The 15,347-nt window shown below is 43.2% G+C and overlaps 4 non-coding genes across 4 annotated transcripts; all 4 read right to left on the bottom strand.

Moving 5' to 3' along the window:
* Positions 1–2,425: 2,425 nt before the first annotated feature.
* trnan-guu (transfer RNA asparagine (anticodon GUU)) lies at positions 2,426–2,499 on the bottom strand. Its single transcript has one exon. It is a non-coding gene; the product is annotated as a tRNA-Asn (tRNA).
* A 419-nt stretch (positions 2,500–2,918) lies between these two features.
* Positions 2,919–3,009, bottom strand: trnar-ucu (transfer RNA arginine (anticodon UCU)). The gene is given in 2 exon segments: positions 2,919–2,954; positions 2,973–3,009. It is a non-coding gene; the product is annotated as a tRNA-Arg (tRNA).
* Positions 3,010–9,692: 6,683 nt separating this feature from the next.
* Positions 9,693–9,766, bottom strand: trnan-guu (transfer RNA asparagine (anticodon GUU)). Its single transcript has one exon. It is a non-coding gene; the product is annotated as a tRNA-Asn (tRNA).
* A 419-nt stretch (positions 9,767–10,185) lies between these two features.
* trnar-ucu (transfer RNA arginine (anticodon UCU)) lies at positions 10,186–10,276 on the bottom strand. The gene is given in 2 exon segments: positions 10,186–10,221; positions 10,240–10,276. It is a non-coding gene; the product is annotated as a tRNA-Arg (tRNA).
* Between the last annotated feature and the right edge of the window lie 5,071 nt (positions 10,277–15,347).

Below are 15,347 nucleotides of genomic sequence, written 5' to 3'. Positions count from 1 at the left end.
GCTTCTCGTCCCTGGGTGGGCTCAAACCACCAACCTCCCGGTTAACAGCCGAGCGCGCTGGCCAATTGCGCCACAGAGACATCCAGCCCAGTCGAAAAAATATTTGCGACTTGACAAGCCGCAACATCTTTTTTTTTTTAAAGCGAGCCAGCAACATTCGAAAGTTCAGCCCCTGTCCAATCAACTGTGTTTAATGGAGAGCGAGGGCATCAATCTTTCTACCTTTGAGCTAAATCCCCTGTACCAATGTAGCTATAAAAAAAACTGGAAGTCTTTCAATCAATCGACTCTCGCCAATTTATTGCGCACTCAATATACTGCAGTTAATCTGGATATTGAGGAAAAATTGCAAGATAATGTTATTTGACATAATGCCGATGTATTTGCTTACTTTTTCAAGCACACTTGGCAATAAACCTCGTTCAGCAGTGCCTTTTATCAGATAGTAAAGCGCGCAGACGTTCCATTGTAAAAAACAAAAATGTTCTCTCACCATTAGCGACTCTAGTGGGACTCAACCCACAACCTTTGAAAGCCCTTGCAACTAATGCCTAGAAGTCCAATGCGCTATCCATTGCGCCACAGAGCCCATACATCCTTGCGTGATGCTCATTTCCACAAACGCAAAACACGGTTTTCATCCAAAATGGGTCTACGTCAGTCATTCCTTGCCAACAAACTGAGAATCAAAAAGTGAAAAGAGTGCAGTTAATCTGTGTGTGCAGGGATACTTTTCCATCTCTTATTCCAATTTGTAACAGCAGCGCATTTTCTGTCATTGTAAATAATTTGCACGCCTGAATGGACAACTGTAACCCTCTCCATAGCCCGGTATACATTATATCTCAACAGGAACATCCATCTCCGTGACAATAAAACAGCAGAACCTTGGCCCATCTTCAAAGGACTCTTGGCCGCACACCTCCGACACCTCCACATGGCAGCAGAGCACCGGTTCATCACCCACCTCATCCCCCACAACACCCTGATCCACCTTATACCCTCTGGAAACCTGGACATCATCTTCTGACCCCGGCATCACCCCCCCATCCACGGCATCACCCCCCATCACTGAAGAAAGTTTGAAGAATGATTGTGTGTTTGATTTTCTGTAATTTTTTGTCTCTTCTCCCCCTGCCCTTGTGTATCCCATTCCCTTGCACTTGTGTGTGATGTTTGTCTGTACAATTATGTAAATATATGTAAATACTTGTAAGATGTTTTTGATAATAAAAGATAAAAAAAATAAAATAATGGACAACTGAGTAGTAGTAGTAGGTTTGAGATGGGCCGGTAATTATTTAGCACTGTGGCATCAAGACTGCTCTTCTTTAAGAGAGGCTTAATGACCGCAGTTTTAAGGCTCTTGGGAATATTCCAGATCCAAGCGACATGTTGACTTTTTGAGTGATTGGAGCCAACAGACTGCTCACCGTAGACTTTAAAAATCTGGTAGACAATGCATAAAGGCAGCATGTAGTGGAACTCAGACTTGTGGTGATCTCTTGGACAGTTTTGTCAGCCAAAAATGCAAAATGGGTTAACTCCAGTTGTCTAGCTGGCTGCGTGCTTGTTATCTGCAAATAATGGTATTTTTAATGTTCTGAACTGAGTCTTGCAAAGAAGACTGCAAACTCATTGCACCTGGAGAAATACAGAAACCATCAGACAAAGTAACATTTACCACACTGTAATTTGAAATGTTAACCCGCTTTGTCATTAGCAGGTCCAGAGTGTGCCCTTTGCCCTTGGTGGGGCCACTCAGGTGCGGAGTAAGACCAAAGCTTCTGAGGACAGCGCCAAGCTCTTTAGAAGAAGACGAGGTTGAGCGGGGCGTGAAGGAAGGAAGGAACAGTCACTCACGTACGGGAAACTCCTACCAAGCAGTGGCCAGCCTATAGCACACTGGGATTCTGTGGTAATTGAACCAAGTTTAGCAGTTCCTTTCATCAGTTAATAACACAAGCAGGCTTTCCTATTTACCAATGTAGATAACAGGGGTTACAACAGTGACTCTGGTGGGTCTCGAACTCACAGCCTTTGAATGCCTTTGCAACTTTTGTCTGATTCCCCTTTTTCACAAAAGAAAACAGTCATCCGAAAACGGTCTACATCAATCATTCCTTACCATCAAACTGAGAAACAAGGAGTGAAAAGAGTGCATTTACTCTGTTTATTCAGGGATACTGTTCAATCTATAATTGCAAAATAGCTCTTTCGGGTGATATGTTTTTCTGTACATGTAAACAACTGATTTGCTTGAAAGGCTATCATGAAGGCACTGCTGGGATTTACTAGACAGGCACTTTGACCAACTAAGCCACAGCGCCTCTAAAATGTTACTCCAACCTGTTTCAGGTAGATATTCAGCAAACAATGTTACCTCGTGGATTTTGCCTGCGATAGCTCTTCCAAAATAGGTTGTCGTCCCTGGGTGGGCTCGAACCACCAACCTCCCGGTTAACAGCCGAGCGCGCTGGCCAATTGCGCCACAGAGACATCCAGCCCAGTCGAAAAAATATTTGCGACTCGACAAGCCGCAACATCTTTTTTTTTTTAAAGCGAGCCAGCAACATTCGAAAGTTCAGCCCCTGTCCAATCAACTGTGTTTAATGGAGAGCGAGGGCATCAATCTTTCTACCTTTGAGCTAAATCCCCTGTACCAATGTAGCTATAAAAAAAACTGGAAGTCTTTCAATCAATCGACTCTCGCCAATTTATTGCGCACTCAATATACTGCAGTTAATCTGGATATTGAGGAAAAATTGCAAGATAATGTTATTTGACATGATGCAGATGTATTTGCTTACTTTTTCAAGCACACTTGGCAATAAACCTTGTTCAGCAGTGCCTTTTATGAGATAGTAAAGCGCGCAGACGTTCCATTGTAAAAAACAAAAATGTTCTCTCACCATTAACGACTCTGGTGGGACTCCAACCCACAACCTTTGAAAGCCCTTGCAACTAATGCCTAGAAGTCCAATGCGCTATCCATTGCGCCACAGAGCCCATACGTCCTTGCGTGATGCTCATTTCCACAAACGCAAAACACGGTTTTCATCCAAAATGGGTCTACGTCAGTCATTCCTTGCCAACAAACTGAGAATCAAAAAGTGAAAAGAGTGCAGTTAATCTGTGTGTGCAGGGATACTTTTCCATCTCTTATTCCAATTTGTAACAGCAGCGCATTTTCTGTCATTGTAAACAATTTGCACGCCTGAATGGACAACTGTAACCCTCTCCATAGCCCGGTATACATTATATCTCAACAGGAACATCCATCTCCGTGACAATAAAACAGCAGAACCTTGGCCCATCTTCAAAGGACTCTTGGCCGCACACCTCCGACACCTCCACATGGCAGCAGAGCACCGGTTCATCACCCACCTCGTCCCCCACAACACCCTGATCCACCTTATACCCTCTGGAAACCTGGACATCATCTTCTGACCCCGGCATCACCTCCCCCAACCACGGCATCAACCCCCATCACTGAAGAAAGTTTGGAGAATGATGGTGTGTTTGATTTTCTGTAATTTTTTGTCTCTTCTCCCCCTGCCCTTGTGTATCCCATTCCCTTGCACTTGTGTGTGATGTTTGTCTGTACAATTATGTAAATATATGTAAATACTTGTAAGATGTTTTTGATAATAAAAGATAAAAAAAAAATTAAAATAATGGACAACTGAGTAGTAGTAGTAGGTTTGAAATGGGCCGGTAATTATTTAGCACTGTGGCATCAAGACTGCTCTTCTTTAAGAGAGGCTTAATGACCGCAGTTTTAAGGCTCTTGGGAATATTCCAGATCGAAGCAACATGTTGACTTTTTGAGTGAGTGGAGCCAACAGACTGCTCACCGTAGACTTTAAAAATCTAGTAGGCAATGCATAAAGGCAGCATGTAGTGGAACTCAGACTTGTGGTGATCTCTTGGACAGTTTTGTCAGCCAAAAATGCAAAATGGGTTAACTCCAGTTGTCTAGCTGGCTGCGTGCTTGTTATCTGCAAATAATGGTATTTTTAATGTTCTGAACTGAGTCTTGCAAAGAAGACTGCAAACTCATTGCACCTGGAGAAATACAGAAACCATCAGACAAAGTAACATTTACCACACTGTAATTTGAAATGTTAACCCGCTTTGTCATTAGCAGGTCCAGAGTGTGCCCTTTGCCCTTGGTGGGGCCACTCAGGTGCTGAGTAAGACCAAAGCTTCTGAGGACAGCGCCAAGCTCTTTAGAAGAAGACGAGGTTGAGCGGGGCGTGAAGGAAGGAAGGAACAGTCACTCACGTACGGGAAACTCCTACCAAGCAGTGGCCAGCATATAGCACACTGGGATTCTGTGGTAATTGAACCAAGTTTAGCAGTTCCTTTCATCAGTTAATAACACAAGCAGGCTTTCCTATTTACCAATGTAGATAACAGGGGTTACAACAGTGACTCTGGTGGGTCTCGAACTCACAGCCTTTGAATGCCTTTGCAACTTTTGTCTGATTCCCCTTTTTCACAAAAGCAAAACAGTCATCCGAAAACGGTCTACATCAATCATTCCTTACCATCAAACTGAGAAACAAGGAGTGAAAAGAGTGCATTTACTCTGTTTATTCAGGGATACTGTTCAATCTATAATTGCAAAATAGCTCTTTGGGGTGATATGTTTTTCTGTACATGTAAACAACTGATTTGCTTGAAAGGCTATCATGAAGGCACTGCTGGGATTTACTAGACAGGCACTTTGACCAACTAAGCCACAGCGCCTCTAAAATGTTACTCCAACCTGTTTCAGGTAGATATTCAGCAAACAATGTTACCTCGTGGATTTTGCCTGCGATAGCTCTTCCAAAATAGCTTGTCGTCCCTGGGTGGGCTCGAACCACCAACCTCCCGGTTAACAGCCAAGCGCGCTGGCCAATTGCGCCACAGAGACATCCAGCCCAGTCGAAAAAATATTTGCAACTTGACAAGCCGCAACATCTTTTTTTTTTTAAAGCGAGCCAGCAACATTCGAAAGTTCAGCCCCTGTCCAATCAACTGTGTTTAATGGAGAGCGAGGGCATCAATCTTTCTACCTTTGAGCTAAATCCCCTGTACCAATGTAGCTATAAAAAAAATGGAAGTCTTTCAATCAATCGACTCTCACCAATTTATTGCGCACTCAATATACTGCAGTTAATCTGGATATTGAGGAAAAATTGCAAGATAATGTTATTTGACATAATGCCGATGTATTTGCTTACTTTTTCAAGCACACTTGGCAATAAACCTCGTTCAGCAGTGCCTTTTATCAGATAGTAAAGCGCGCAGACGTTCCATTGTAAAAAACAAAAATGTTCTCTCACCATTAGCGACTCTAGTGGGACTCAACCCACAACCTTTGAAAGCCCTTGCAACTAATGCCTAGAAGTCCAATGCGCTATCCATTGCGCCACAGAGCCCATACATCCTTGCGTGATGCTCATTTCCACAAACGCAAAACACGGTTTTCATCCAAAATGGGTCTACGTCAGTCATTCCTTGCCAACAAACTGAGAATCAAAAAGTGAAAAGAGTGCAGTTAATCTGTGTGTGCAGGGATACTTTTCCATCTCTTATTCCAATTTGTAACAGCAGCGCATTTTCTGTCATTGTAAACAATTTGCACGCCTGAATGGACAACTGTAACCCTCTCCATAGCCCGGTATACATTATATCTCAACAGGAACATCCATCTCCGTGACAATAAAACAGCAGAACCTTGGCCCATCTTCAAAGGACTCTTGGCTGCACACCTCCGACACCTCCACATGGCAGCAGAGCACCGGTTCATCACCCACCTCGTCCCCCACAACACCCTGATCCACCTTATACCCTCTGGAAACCTGGACATCATCTTCTGACCCCGGCATCACCTCCCCCAACCACGGCATCAACCCCCATCACTGAAGAAAGTTTGTAGAATGATGGTGTGTTTGATTTTCTGTAATTTTTTGTCTCTTCTCCCCCTGCCCTTGTGTATCCCATTCCCTTGCACTTGTGTGTGATGTTTGTCTGTACAATTATGTAAATATATGTAAATACTTGTAAGATGTTTTTGATAATAAAAGATAAAAAAAAAATTAAAATAATGGACAACTGAGTAGTAGTAGTAGGTTTGAAATGGGCCGGTAATTATTTAGCACTGTGGCATCAAGACTGCTCTTCTTTAAGAGAGGCTTAATGACCGCAGTTTTAAGGCTCTTGGGAATATTCCAGATCGAAGCAACATGTTGACTTTTTGAGTGAGTGGAGCCAACAGACTGCTCACCGTAGACTTTAAAAATCTAGTAGGCAATGCATAAAGGCAGCATGTAGTGGAACTCAGACTTGTGGTGATCTCTTGGACAGTTTTGTCAGCCAAAAATGCAAAATGGGTTAACTCCAGTTGTCTAGCTGGCTGCGTGCTTGTTATCTGCAAATAATGGTATTTTTAATGTTCTGAACTGAGTCTTGCAAAGAAGACTGCAAACTCATTGCACCTGGAGAAATACAGAAACCATCAGACAAAGTAACATTTACCACACTGTAATTTGAAATGTTAACCCGCTTTGTCATTAGCAGGTCCAGAGTGTGCCCTTTGCCCTTGGTGGGGCCACTCAGGTGCTGAGTAAGACCAAAGCTTCTGAGGACAGCGCCAAGCTCTTTAGAAGAAGACGAGGTTGAGCGGGGCGTGAAGGAAGGAAGGAACAGTCACTCACGTACGGGAAACTCCTACCAAGCAGTGGCCAGCATATAGCACACTGGGATTCTGTGGTAATTGAACCAAGTTTAGCAGTTCCTTTCATCAGTTAATAACACAAGCAGGCTTTCCTATTTACCAATGTAGATAACAGGGGTTACAACAGTGACTCTGGTGGGTCTCGAACTCACAGCCTTTGAATGCCTTTGCAACTTTTGTCTGATTCCCCTTTTTCACAAAAGCAAAACAGTCATCCGAAAACGGTCTACATCAATCATTCCTTACCATCAAACTGAGAAACAAGGAGTGAAAAGAGTGCATTTACTCTGTTTATTCAGGGATACTGTTCAATCTATAATTGCAAAATAGCTCTTTCAGGTGATATGTTTTTCTGTACATGTAAACAACTGATTTGCTTGAAAGGCTATCATGAAGGCACTGCTGGGATTTACTAGACAGGCACTTTGACCAACTAAGCCACAGCGCCTCTAAAATGTTACTCCAACCTGTTTCAGGTAGATATTCAGCAAACAATGTTACCTCGTGGATTTTGCCTGCGATAGCTCTTCCAAAATAGCTTGTCGTCCCTGGGTGGGCTCGAACCACAAACCTCCCGGTTAACAGCCGAGCGCGCTGGCCAATTGCGCCACAGAGACATCCAGCCCAGTCGAAAAAATATTTGCGACTTGACAAGCCGCAACATCTTTTTTTTTTTAAAGCGAGCCAGCAACATTCGAAAGTTCAGCCCCTGTCCAATCAACTGTGTTTAATGGAGAGCGAGGGCATCAATCTTTCTACCTTTGAGCTAAATCCCCTGTACCAATGTAGCTATAAAAAAAACTGGAAGTCTTTCAATCAATCGACTCTCGCCAATTTATTGCGCACTCAATATACTGCAGTTAATCTGGATATTGAGGAAAAATTGCAAGATAATGTTATTTGACATAATGCCGATGTATTTGCTTACTTTTTCAAGCACACTTGGCAATAAACCTCGTTCAGCAGTGCCTTTTATCAGATAGTAAAGCGCGCAGACGTTCCATTGTAAAAAACAAAAATGTTCTCTCACCATTAGCGACTCTAGTGGGACTCAACCCACAACCTTTGAAAGCCCTTGCAACTAATGCCAAGAAGTCCAATGCGCTATCCATTGCGCCACAGAGCCCATACATCCTTGCGTGATGCTCATTTCCACAAACGCAAAACACGGTTTTCATCCAAAATGGGTCTACGTCAGTCATTCCTTGCCAACAAACTGAGAATCAAAAAGTGAAAAGAGTGCAGTTAATCTGTGTGTGCAGGGATACTTTTCCATCTCTTATTCCAATTTGTAACAGCAGCGCATTTTCTGTCATTGTAAATAATTTGCACGCCTGAATGGACAACTGTAACCCTCTCCATAGCCCGGTATACATTATATCTCAACAGGAACATCCATCTCCGTGACAATAAAACAGCAGAACCTTGGCCCATCTTCAAAGGACTCTTGGCCGCACACCTCCGACACCTCCACATGGCAGCAGAGCACCGGTTCATCACCCACCTCATCCCCCACAACACCCTGATCCACCTTATACCCTCTGGAAACCTGGACATCATCTTCTGACCCCGGCATCACCCCCCCATCCAAGGCATCACCCCCCATCACTGAAGAAAGTTTGAAGAATGATTGTGTGTTTGATTTTCTGTAATTTTTTGTCTCTTCTCCCCCTGCCCTTGTGTATCCCATTCCCTTGCACTTGTGTGTGATGTTTGTCTGTACAATTATGTAAATATATGTAAATACTTGTAAGATGTTTTTGATAATAAAAGATAAAAAAAATAAAATAATGGACAACTGAGTAGTAGTAGTAGGTTTGAGATGGGCCGGTAATTATTTAGCACTGTGGCATCAAGACTGCTCTTCTTTAAGAGAGGCTTAATGACCGCAGTTTTAAGGCTCTTGGGAATATTCCAGATCCAAGCGACATGTTGACTTTTTGAGTGATTGGAGCCAACAGACTGCTCACCGTAGACTTTAAAAATCTGGTAGACAATGCATAAAGGCAGCATGTAGTGGAACTCAGACTTGTGGTGATCTCTTGGACAGTTTTGTCAGCCAAAAATGCAAAATGGGTTAACTCCAGTTGTCTAGCTGGCTGCGTGCTTGTTATCTGCAAATAATGGTATTTTTAATGTTCTGAACTGAGTCTTGCAAAGAAGACTGCAAACTCATTGCACCTGGAGAAATACAGAAACCATCAGACAAAGTAACATTTACCACACTGTAATTTGAAATGTTAACCCGCTTTGTCATTAGCAGGTCCAGAGTGTGCCCTTTGCCCTTGGTGGGGCCACTCAGGTGCGGAGTAAGACCAAAGCTTCTGAGGACAGCGCCAAGCTCTTTAGAAGAAGACGAGGTTGAGCGGGGCGTGAAGGAAGGAAGGAACAGTCACTCACGTACGGGAAACTCCTACCAAGCAGTGGCCAGCCTATAGCACACTGGGATTCTGTGGTAATTGAACCAAGTTTAGCAGTTCCTTTCATCAGTTAATAACACAAGCAGGCTTTCCTATTTACCAATGTAGATAACAGGGGTTACAACAGTGACTCTGGTGGGTCTCGAACTCACAGCCTTTGAATGCCTTTGCAACTTTTGTCTGATTCCCCTTTTTCACAAAAGAAAACAGTCATCCGAAAACGGTCTACATCAATCATTCCTTACCATCAAACTGAGAAACAAGGAGTGAAAAGAGTGCATTTACTCTGTTTATTCAGGGATACTGTTCAATCTCTAATTGCAAAATAGCTCTTTCGGGTGATATGTTTTTCTGTACATGTAAACAACTGATTTGCTTGAAAGGCTATCATGAAGGCACTGCTGGAATTTACTAGACAGGCACTTTGACCAACTAAGCCACAGCGCCTCTAAAATGTTACTCCAACCTGTTTCAGGTAGATATTCAGCAAACAATGTTACCTCGTGGATTTTGCCTGCGATAGCTCTTCCAAAATAGCTTCTCGTCCCTGGGTGGGCTCGAACCACCAACCTCCCGGTTAACAGCCGAGCGCGCTGACCAATTGCGCCACAGAGACATCCAGCCCAGTCGAAAAAATATTTGCGACTCGACAAGCCGCAACATCTTTTTTTTTTTAAAGCGAGCCAGCAACATTCGAAAGTTCAGCCCCTGTCCAATCAACTATGTTTAATGGAGAGCGAGGGCATCAATCTTTCTACCTTTGAGCTAAATCCCCTGTACCAATGTAACTATAAAAAAAACTGGAAGTCTTTTAATCAATCGACTCTCGCCAATTTATTGCGCACTCAATATACTGCAGTTAATCTGGATATTGAGGAAAAATTGCAAGATAATGTTATTTGACATGATGCAGATGTATTTGCTTACTTTTTCAAGCACACTTGGCAATAAACCTTGTTCAGCAGTGCCTTTTATGAGATAGTAAAGCGCGCAGACGTTCCATTGTAAAAAATAAAAATTTTCTCTCACCATTAGCGACTCTGGTGGGACTCCAACCCACAACCTTTGAAAGCCCTTGCAACTAATGCCTAGAAGTCCAATGCGCTATCCATTGCGCCACAGAGCCCATACGTCCTTGCGTGATGCTCATTTCCACAAACGCAAAACACGGTTTTCATCCAAAATGGGTCTACGTCAGTCATTCCTTGCCAACAAACTGAGAATCAAAAAGTGAAAAGAGTGCAGTTAATCTGTGTGTGCAGGGATACTTTTCCATCTCTTATTCCAATTTGTAACAGCAGCGCATTTTCTGTCATTGTAAATAATTTGCACGCCTGAATGGACAACTGTAACCCTCTCCATAGCCCGGTATACATTATATCTCAACAGGAACATCCATCTCCGTGACAATAAAACAGCAGAACCTTGGCCCATCTTCAAAGGACTCTTGGCCGCACACCTCCGACACCTCCACATGGCAGCAGAGCACCGGTTCATCACCCACCTCATCCCCCACAACACCCTGATCCACCTTATACCCTCTGGAAACCTGGACATCATCTTCTGACCCCGGCATCACCCCCCCATCCACGGCATCACCCCCCATCACTGAAGAAAGTTTGAAGAACGATTGTGTGTTTGATTTTCTGTAATTTTTTGTCTCTTCTCCCCCTGCCCTTGTGTATCCCATTCCCTTGCACTTGTGTGTGATGTTTGTCTGTACAATTATGTAAATATATGTAAATACTTGTAAGATGTTTTTGATAATAAAAGATAAAAAAAATAAAATAATGGACAACTGAGTAGTAGTAGTAGGTTTGAGATGGGCCGGTAATTATTTAGCACTGTGGCATCAAGACTGCTCTTCTTTAAGAGAGGCTTAATGACCGCAGTTTTAAGGCTCTTGGGAATATTCCAGATCCAAGCGACATGTTGACTTTTTGAGTGATTGGAGCCAACAGACTGCTCACCGTAGACTTTAAAAATCTGGTAGACAATGCATAAAGGCAGCATGTAGTGGAACTCAGACTTGTGGTGATCTCTTGGACAGTTTTGTCAGCCAAAAATGCAAAATGGGTTAACTCCAGTTGTCTAGCTGGCTGCGTGCTTGTTATCTGCAAATAATGGTATTTTTAATGTTCTGAACTGAGTCTTGCAAAGAAGACTGCAAACTCATTGCACCTGGAGAAATACAGAAACCATCAGACAAAGTAACATTTACCACACTGTAATTTGAAATGTTAACCCGCTTTGTCATTAGCAGGTCCAGAGTGTGCCCTTTGCCCTTGGTGGGGCCACTCAGGTGCGGAGTAAGACCAAAGCTTCTGAGGACAGCGCCAAGCTCTTTAGAAGAAGACGAGGTTGAGCGGGGCGTGAAGGAAGGAAGGAACAGTCACTCACGTACGGGAAACTCCTACCAAGCAGTGGCCAGCCTATAGCACACTGGGATTCTGTGGTAATTGAACCAAGTTTAGCAGTTCCTTTCATCAGTTAATAACACAAGCAGGCTTTCCTATTTACCAATGTAGATAACAGGGGTTACAACAGTGACTCTGGTGGGTCTCGAACTCACAGCCTTTGAATGCCTTTGCAACTTTTGTCTGATTCCCCTTTTTCACAAAAGAAAACAGTCATCAGAAAACGGTCTACATCAATCATTCCTTACCATCAAACTGAGAAACAAGGAGTGAAAAGAGTGCATTTACTCTGTTTATTCAGGGATACTGTTCAATCTCTAATTGCAAAATAGCTCTTTCGGGTGATATGTTTTTCTGTACATGTAAACAACTGATTTGCTTGAAAGGCTATCATGAAAGCACTGCTGGGATTTGCTAGACAGGCACTTTGACCAACTAAGCCACAGCGCCTCTAAAGTGTTACTCCAACCTGTTTCAGGTAGATATTCAGCAAACAATGTTACCCCGTGGATTTTGGCTGCGATAGCTCTTCCAAAATAGCTTCTCGTCCCTGGGTGGGCTCAAACCACCAACCTCCCAGTTAACAGCCCAGCGCGCTGGCCAATTGCGCCACAGAGACATCCAGCCCAGTCGAAAAAATATTTGCGACTTGACAAGCCGCAACATCTTTTTTTTTTTAAAGCGAGCCAGCAACATTCGAAAGTTCAGCCCCTGTCCAATCAACTGTGTTTAATGGAGAGCGAGGGCATCAATCTTTCTACCTTTGAGCTAAATCCCCTGTACCAATGTAGCTATAAAAAAAACTGGAAGTCTTTCAATCAATCGACTCTCGCCAATTTATTGCGCACTCAATATACTGCAGTTAATCTGGATATTGAGGAAAAATTGCAAGATAATGTTATTTGACATAATGCCGATGTATTTGCTTACTTTTTCAAGCACACTTGGCAATAAACCTCGTTCAGCAGTGCCTTTTATCAGATAGTAAAGCGCGCAGACGTTCCATTGTAAAAAACAAAAATGTTCTCTCACCATTAGCGACTCTAGTGGGACTCAACCCACAACCTTTGAAAGCCCTTGCAACTAATGCCTAGAAGTCCAATGCGCTATCCATTGCGCCACAGAGCCCATACATCCTTGCGTGATGCTCATTTCCACAAACGCAAAACACGGTTTTCATCCAAAATGGGTCTACGTCAGTCATTCCTTGCCAACAAACTGAGAATCAAAAAGTGAAAAGAGTGCAGTTAATCTGTGTGTGCAGGGATACTTTTCCATCTCTTATTCCAATTTGTAACAGCAGCGCATTTTCTGTCATTGTAAATAATTTGCACGCCTGAATGGACAACTGTAACCCTCTCCATAGCCCGGTATACATTATATCTCAACAGGAACATCCATCTCCGTGACAATAAAACAGCAGAACCTTGGCCCATCTTCAAAGGACTCTTGGCCGCACACCTCCGACACCTCCACATGGCAGCAGAGCACCGGTTCATCACCCACCTCATCCCCCACAACACCCTGATCCACCTTATACCCTCTGGAAACCTGGACATCATCTTCTGACCCCGGCATCACCCCCCCATCCACGGCATCACCCCCCATCACTGAAGAAAGTTTGAAGAATGATTGTGTGTTTGATTTTCTGTAATTTTTTGTCTCTTCTCCCCCTGCCCTTGTGTATCCCATTCCCTTGCACTTGTGTGTGATGTTTGTCTGTACAATTATGTAAATATATGTAAATACTTGTAAGATGTTTTTGATAATAAAAGATAAAAAAAATAAAATAATGGACAACTGAGTAGTAGTAGTAGGTTTGAGATGGGCCGGTAATTATTTAGCACTGTGGCATCAAGACTGCTCTTCTTTAAGAGAGGCTTAATGACCGCAGTTTTAAGGCTCTTGGGAATATTCCAGATCCAAGCGACATGTTGACTTTTTGAGTGATTGGAGCCAACAGACTGCTCACCGTAGACTTTAAAAATCTGGTAGACAATGCATAAAGGCAGCATGTAGTGGAACTCAGACTTGTGGTGATCTCTTGGACAGTTTTGTCAGCCAAAAATGCAAAATGGGTTAACTCCAGTTGTCTAGCTGGCTGCGTGCTTGTTATCTGCAAATAATGGTATTTTTAATGTTCTGAACTGAGTCTTGCAAAGAAGACTGCAAACTCATTGCACCTGGAGAAATACAGAAACCATCAGACAAAGTAACATTTACCACACTGTAATTTGAAATGTTAACCCGCTTTGTCATTAGCAGGTCCAGAGTGTGCCCTTTGCCCTTGGTGGGGCCACTCAGGTGCGGAGTAAGACCAAAGCTTCTGAGGACAGCGCCAAGCTCTTTAGAAGAAGACGAGGTTGAGCGGGGCGTGAAGGAAGGAAGGAACAGTCACTCACGTACGGGAAACTCCTACCAAGCAGTGGCCAGCCTATAGCACACTGGGATTCTGTGGTAATTGAACCAAGTTTAGCAGTTCCTTTCATCAGTTAATAACACAAGCAGGCTTTCCTATTTACCAATGTAGATAACAGGGGTTACAACAGTGACTCTGGTGGGTCTCGAACTCACAGCCTTTGAATGCCTTTGCAACTTTTGTCTGATTCCCCTTTTTCACAAAAGAAAACAGTCATCCGAAAACGGTCTACATCAATCATTCCTTACCATCAAACTGAGAAACAAGGAGTGAAAAGAGTGCATTTACTCTGTTTATTCAGGGATACTGTTCAATCTCTAATTGCAAAATAGCTCTTTCGGGTGATATGTTTTTCTGTACATGTAAACAACTGATTTGCTTGAAAGGCTATCATGAAAGCACTGCTGGGATTTACTAGACAGGCACTTTGACCAACTAAGCCACAGCGCCTCTAAAGTGTTACTCCAACCTGTTTCAGGTAGATATTCAGCAAACAATGTTACCCCGTGGATTTTGGCTGCGATAGCTCTTCCAAAATAGCTTCTCGTCCCTGGGTGGGCTCAAACCACCAACCTCCCGGTTAACAGCCGAGCGCGCTGGCCAATTGCGCCACAGAGACATCCAGCCTAGGCAATAAAATATTTGCGACTCGACAAGCCGCAACATCTTTTTTTTTTTAAAGCGAGCCAGCAACATTCGAAAGTTCAGCCCCTGTCCAATCAACTGAGTTTAATGGAGAGCGAGGGCATCAATCTTTCTACCTTTGAGCTAAATCCCCTGTACCAATGTAGCTATAAAAAAAAACTGGAAGTCTTTCAATCAATCGACTCTCGCCAATTTTTTGCGCACTCAATATACTGCAGTTAATCTGGATATTGAGGAAAAATTGCAAGATGATGTTATTTGACATAATGCCGATGTATTTGCTTACTTTTTCAAGCACACTTGGCAATAAACCTCGTTCAGCAGTGCTTTTTATCAGATAGTAAAGCGCGCAGACGTTCCATTGTAAAAAACAAAAATGTTCTCTCGCCATTAGCGACTCCAGTGGGACTCAACCCACAACCTTTGAAAGCCCTTGCAACTAATGCCTAGAAGTCCAATGCGCTATCCATTGCGCCACAGAGCCCATACGTCCTTGCGTGATGCTCATTTCCACAAACGCAAAACACGGTTTTCATCCAAAATGGGTCTACGTCAGTCATTCCTTGCCAACAAACTGAGAATCAAAAAGTGAAAAGAGTGCAGTTAATCTGTGTGTGCAGGGATACTTTTCCATCTCTTATTCCAATTTGTAACAGCAGCGCATTTTCTGTCATTGTAAACAATTTGCACGCCTGAATGGACAACTGTAACCCTCT

This window comes from Eucyclogobius newberryi, unplaced genomic scaffold (genome assembly GCF_026437365.1).
Source record: "Eucyclogobius newberryi isolate DKJ021-1_F unplaced genomic scaffold, fEucNew1.0.hap1 SCAF_41, whole genome shotgun sequence".
NCBI lineage: Eukaryota > Metazoa > Chordata > Actinopteri > Gobiiformes > Gobiidae > Eucyclogobius > Eucyclogobius newberryi.
The sequence above is the reverse complement of the archived record's forward strand: the minus strand, read 5'-3'. Positions and strand labels throughout refer to the sequence as shown.